The sequence below is a fragment of the Sinocyclocheilus anshuiensis genome, unplaced genomic scaffold, assembly GCF_001515605.1.
Source record: "Sinocyclocheilus anshuiensis isolate Anshui unplaced genomic scaffold, SAMN03320099.WGS_v1.1 scaffold2012, whole genome shotgun sequence".
Taxonomy (NCBI): domain Eukaryota; kingdom Metazoa; phylum Chordata; class Actinopteri; order Cypriniformes; family Cyprinidae; genus Sinocyclocheilus; species Sinocyclocheilus anshuiensis.
Window position 1 is genome coordinate 577,191 of NW_015555967.1, and position 6,480 is coordinate 583,670.

The 6,480-nt window shown below is 36.7% G+C and overlaps 1 protein-coding gene across 1 annotated transcript in view; it reads right to left on the reverse strand.

The window, feature by feature from the left end:
• Positions 1–6,480, reverse strand: part of LOC107675989 (neuroligin-2-like) — an 86,215-nt gene that overhangs the window by 30,339 nt on the left and 49,396 nt on the right. The window lies entirely within an intron of this gene.

Genomic DNA, 6,480 nt, shown 5'->3' on the forward strand with positions numbered 1-6,480 from the left:
CTTGCTTCTCTAATCTTTTTGCATTCTATCTATTTGTTTTCTTTTTATTTATTATACAATTATAATTCTGACTTTCTGACTTCTGATTAACAAAAGCAAAAAAGGCCTCTAACTAGCTTGCTCTATTATTTTTCTATTCTATCTGTTTTCTTTTTATTTATTGTATGATTTAAAAAAAAAACCTTGCTACGTGTACTGCATTAAGCTAACTGAGACTTGTTATAGCACTTATATATCATTGCTTTTTTGTTGATTTTGATTGCTCCCATTGTCCTCATTTGTAAGTCGCTTTGGATAAAAACGTCTGCTAAATGTCTAAATGTAAATGTAAAAAATTAAGAAATATATAGTTCATATAAACTACAGTTCAAAAGTTTGGGCTCAGTAAGATTTTGTAATGTTTTTGAAAGTCTTTAATGCTCACCAAGGCTGCATATATTTAATCAAAAATACAGTAAAAACAGTAAAACTGTGGAATAATATTACAATTTAAAGTAATGATGTTATTTTTTAATACTTTAATATGTAATTTTTCCCATGATGGCAATGCTGAATTTTCATCAGCCATTACTCTCATTCTAATATGCTGATTTGGTGCTCAAGGAGCATTTCTGATTATAATCCTATATTATTATTATATTATTATTACCTATTATTATTACATATTTTGTTGAAAGCGGTTGTGCTACTTAATATCTTTGTGGAAATCTATTAATGAACAGAAAGTTCAAAATAACAGCATTTATTTGAGATTTAAATCTTTTATAAACATCTTTACTGTCACTTTTGATCAACTTAATCCTTTCTGAATAAAAGTATTAATTTCTTTCAATTTCTTTTCTAATCTTACCAACCCAATTTTTTTTTTAATGGTATTGTATATAACATCACAGATGTACAGCTACTGTATATATTAATGTATATAGAATGCAGGAATGGACTATTGTCTGTAATTTGTAAAAGAATACGGTATATGAATACATTTCAGGCTTGTTTAGTGTGCTGATGCCCCAGTTTTTTAGTTAGAAGATATGTTAGGATTAGAACAATAGCTTACTGCTTATTACATACTACACAGTGTACACACTGTATACTGCCTACTCTTTTTCTAAAAAAAGATTGTGGAACAGTATTAGTGGAATTAGCAGTGTGTTACCATTTGATGGTCAGATCAAATAATGAGTCAAGGAAGAGAAGGTAAAAAACAGTGGTTGATATTGCTTCCAGTTCACTTGTCATTCTTAAAATAGAAGGTCAGGTTGAGCGCACTGCATTATGGGATACCGTACTGTGTGAGTGCTGTATGTGCTGTTGCATATGGCATATAATGGCAAATTTAGTAGGTCATACCGCAGAAATAGGATAGTATATTAGTACACGATTTCTGACCATATCCTCAATCGTCTCCTCGCACTCTGGGATCTTTTAGCATGGCCTGCCTTGCATTGGCTCATCATTTCTGCACTCTGCTGGCACAGTCTGTCTGTTTCTCTTCCAAACCTCTGTTGCTTCTGATGTATCTCTGTATCAGTTAGTACCGTCTGTGTGCGTTTCTCTCTCTTTCTCTGCTCAGTATACTTGGAATACAAAAGCTCCAATAGGTCAGACTGGCCCTTTGACCCTCTTCCACCATCTCACATCTTGGATTCCCCTCTAGGTGCTGCATTGATAGAGTCCCTACCTTTCATGCTCCCTCGTGTGGTACCTTCTCTGTCCTTCGACCCCATCTAAACTCCCCCATCTCAAGTCTCCAGATAGGTATATTCTGTCTGTTTTAGATTCACATCTATATGTGCTGTTTAACGGTACAGGTTGTTCCCCTGTGTTTGAGTTGCACATGCTCGTGCATATATGCATATGCTCTCAGAGATGCTTGTGTGTGTGTGAATGCATGTGAGTGCGAGGGCATTCGGAGATGTCCAGTTAGCCAGTGCTTCTGTGGTGTGCAAGCGCTGTAGATAATTCATATGAAAACCAGACCATGCAGAAACATAAATAACTACCACGACATCTGTTTACCCCGAGAGAGAAAGAGGGGGTCTGAGAGAAAGAAAGAGAGTGGGTGAGAGAGATGGGGGAAATCATAAAAGCAAGGGTGAGACAGATAAAGAGAGAGAGAGAGAGAGAGAGAGAGAGAGAGAGGGAGAGAAAGAGAAACAAATTCTACGCACGGATTTGCACGCCCGCCTGCATCACCACCTGAATCTCGGGTTACAAACGCATTACAGCGACTGCACCTTCACACACACACTTTTTCGTCTTAATCTTTGCACGTACACAAACACCTCTTCTTGTAGACAAACATATCTCTTTATACAAACAAACACACACATCATACAAAACCTATGTGCAATCACGCATGAACATGCTTGCACACTCGTGCACAAGTACGGGCACTCGTATGAATGAACACATTTCTAAGTTCACTTTGAATACTGAGACCAATGGAAATATAAAAAAGTTTTAACAGAATGTCTCTTTCACACAAGACTAATATTAGACTGTTATATTTCTTTTCCCTGGCTTTGATACGTGTTGTTTCACACCCTCGAAGCAGCTGAACGGTGTAAAAGTTACTTGGTAGACGTTGGTGTTGAAGCAATGACACCTCCGATTCAGCCAATCAGATAGGACTGTGTGGATCAGGTGTGCTGTTAACAGCCAATCAGATGATGGGAAATCTTTTTCAGGATGGAACTGCTTTTTGTGTCATCGTGAAGCAACACCATTGTAAGAAAAATGATGAGGACGATGAAGATCTCGATGAAGATGTTTATTGCAGCATATCAGTGACAAAGTACATGTAGTACCTTGGGTTCAACGGAGTCAGAATGAACCACGAACATCCTAAACTCAAACATTTTATCCTCTATTACGTTCATCTTCCCGCTTCATCTTCCCGCATGTAAATGAAGTTTCGTCTTAAATGTAAATTGCGGATAATAATGAAAGTGATAGCCTTCCGTTCCCACATCTTTGGTAGTCTTTCAGGTGGAAACAACCAAATGTTAGGGTGATAGGATTATCTATAATCCCTAGCAATTATATTCAAGTACCCTTTTGGTCAGCAGATGGTTCTTGATGGCCTACTACCGCTCCCACGCTTATAGGTGACGATTGACGAAGTAACATTCAGGAGATACTATTTACATATTATTGAAAGAATTATCTCTATGATAATTAAGCTCTTTGTAGAGAAAGGAGAATAGTTTAATTGGAGTGGAAGTTTGGTCGAGGCAGACTATAATTTCTTACACCATGATGCCCGTAGGAAAGAAAAATCACAATTCACACTTGTTTCTCCTAGGCATCATTGCAATTAAATGGAGAGCTAGCGGGGATTTAAGGTATAGTAATCTTATATGTACAATAATGTTCAAAAGTTAGAATTATTTTTTTAGAGAATGTTTTAAAAGAAATGTATACTTTTTTTCATTAAACTGATCAAAGTGACAGTAAATATATTTATAATACACATTTCTCCTCTACAAATTTCTACTCTAAATAAATGCTATTCTTTTGATCGGAAAGTATAACGGTTTCCACAAAAATATCAACATTGATATTGATAAGAAATGTTTCTCGAGCAGCAAATCAGCTTACTCAAATGAATTTTGCATCACAGGAATAATTTACATTTTAAAATATATTAAAATAGAAATGTTATATAAATAAATAAATAAATACATATATATATATATATATATACTAAAATGTTCCATTTTAATGATATTTCAAAATTATACTGTTTTTACTGTAAATATGTCTCAAACTGAAGGTGTCTCAAATTGATTTCAATATGAACAGTTCTCATCAAATTATTTCAAGATCAAATAATAAACATGCTAATATAATGCTATTTGCATTAATTTTATAGGTTTGTACTCTAACTATATGCCAGCTATTGTCTCATTTTTATTTCTCCACAGGATATTTCAGAGAATCATGATGAAATTATAACTCTGCGACTTTCTTTTTTCCATGGAACACAAAAGGAATCATTCATCAGAATGTCCAAGCAGCTTTTTGTGATAAAATGAAAGTGAATGGTGACCAAGATTTGACAAGCAAAATGTTTAGGGAAAGCTTTCAGTCAATTTAAATGTAGTCATCTATCGTATGACTTCAGAAGGCTTGGAATACTGCAGACGAGTCATTTGGACTGCTTTTATAAAGCCTGACTAAAGCTTTGACAAACTCTCACTTTCACTGAATGGGGCATCTTGTACATTCAGGTAAACATCTTCTTTCGTGTTCCAAGCAAGAAAGAAAGTTTGCAAGTACATAAGGATGAGTAAATGATGCTTGGGTTTGTCAATAATACTGAATAAATGTAGAATCAAATGCTGTAAAAGCAGATTTCTCCAAGCTGACTTTTTTTTTCTTTTTCGCTGCAGTATTAAGATATTTTTTGTGTGTGATGCATCGAAGAGAAGCACACAGAATCCACAAACATCTTATCTGGGACAACCCTGCTTACGAATCCATGAGTATAATCTTGTGTGTGTGTGTGTGTGTGTAGGAAGAATGGGGAGAGTGAGGGAAGAATGGGGAGACACAGGAAGAGAGAGGGACCATATGCAATGCGTTAGCCTCAATATGGGATGGAAAGAGTTCGAAATAAAGCGAGAGAGAGAGAGAGAGAGAGAGAGAGAGAGAGAGAGCAAGCACAATGCCCAGATCCTTTCAACAGAGGCCTTAGTATCCTATTCGCTTCAAAACATCCTCAAAATACAAGAACGCTATTCTGTCTCGCCTCCTCCAAGCCTGCATCTCTCTCTCTTCCTCTCCTATGCCGCACCTCCCCCTCCCTCTTTCCCTTGATCTCCTGCTTTTCCTTCTACTCTCTCCCCATCTCCTCAACTCTGCCTTCATCTTTGCCTCTCTGCTCTCGTTATGGGACTTTCTACACCTCTCCAGCTTTTGTTCTTTTCCGTCTGGGCTTTTCTCAACGTTATTTACAGGAAAGCAGAGAGACAGGGGAACGGGAATGGACACCGTGGATTCGAACCCGGGTTCCTGTGAGCCACCGGCTCTCGTACGTCGTGAGCAAATGCGCTACCTTTTTGTGCCACGACCATCCCTCCCTTCTTGTTCCTGTCTGCCGCCCACACATACTCTCTCACTTTCAAAGCTCCATCATATACTAGTCTTTATCACAATGTTTTTTTTAGCGATCTTTCCCCCTCCGTGCTCTCAAATTGGTGATCTGAGCGTACCCCTCTCCTCCTCTCGTTAATCTCTCCTCTCTTTCGTTCTCCTCCTTTCCTCCATCGCTGCTGTGTGTTTCCTCTCCTCTTCTCTCCCGTGTTCAGAGACGCAAAATTGGATTAGCTGGCAGTGTCTCTATTTAAACCTCTGCAATTAGAGACGTCCGGATTCCGAGAACTCAGTGCATACAGCACAAGTCCTGCACATGCACAGACATATTTGCTATAAAAAGTGATAGTCATTTTAAATGGAAAGAGCATGAGCATGGAATAACGATACTGTAAAAGCCTGGTAATTGTTCAACTATCTATTACCTAGTCATATATTAGTCATATAGGTTTGGCATATCATGACAGCGAGTAAATGTTTTTTGGTTGAACTATCCCTTGAATAAGGCAAGGCTTATACTTTTACAGTAAATTACAGAAAGTATAATGTTCTCTCAACAAGTCCCTGGGTGATACTAAAAAAGTCATATTTCTTATTATTTCTTTTAGTACCTATGTACATGTTACATTTTGTTTAGTTAATTTAAAAATGTACTGTCAATACATGTTTGTGGTTCATGTTAAGGCCAATTTTTATGAACTCATCGTCATCATGTGTGTGAACTCATCATCATCATCATATATATATATATATATATACATATATATACTGTGTATATATATATATATATATATATAGAGTCTCACAAAATACCTGTTCAATACTTGATATTTCCAAATCATTCATCACACTGGAAATGGAAGGTCAAGTGTGCATACGACAAATATAGCAGAAATAGTAATAGAATGGTAGCATGCTGTTCAAAAAATAGCCATCCTGTGGCCTGACTCAAAAGCTCAAACTTTGTTAGGAAATGCTTTCACTATAGACCTCACACACACACACACACACACACACAGAGATTATGTTAGAAACACACATATACACAAGAGCTAGTCTGCAACTTACCCCTTATTATCAAACTCTGACCAATAAGATCAGTGCAATTATTTTGAAATTTTTATTTATATAATTTTGTCAATATTAAAGGGGTCATATGATGCGATTTCAAGTTTTCCTTTCTCTTTGTAGTGTTACAAGCTGATTGTGCATAGATAAGATCCCTGAAGTTGCAAAGACTTAAGATTACTGAACAGCAATGCATTTTATGGACGACCGTTTCGTGAACCTAGGAGAGGAGGTAATTCCGAATTCCGACTGACAATCTGGCGCTTCTGAATCAGCTACTGTTTTGTTATTAGTTTAAGTATTTGCTATTGA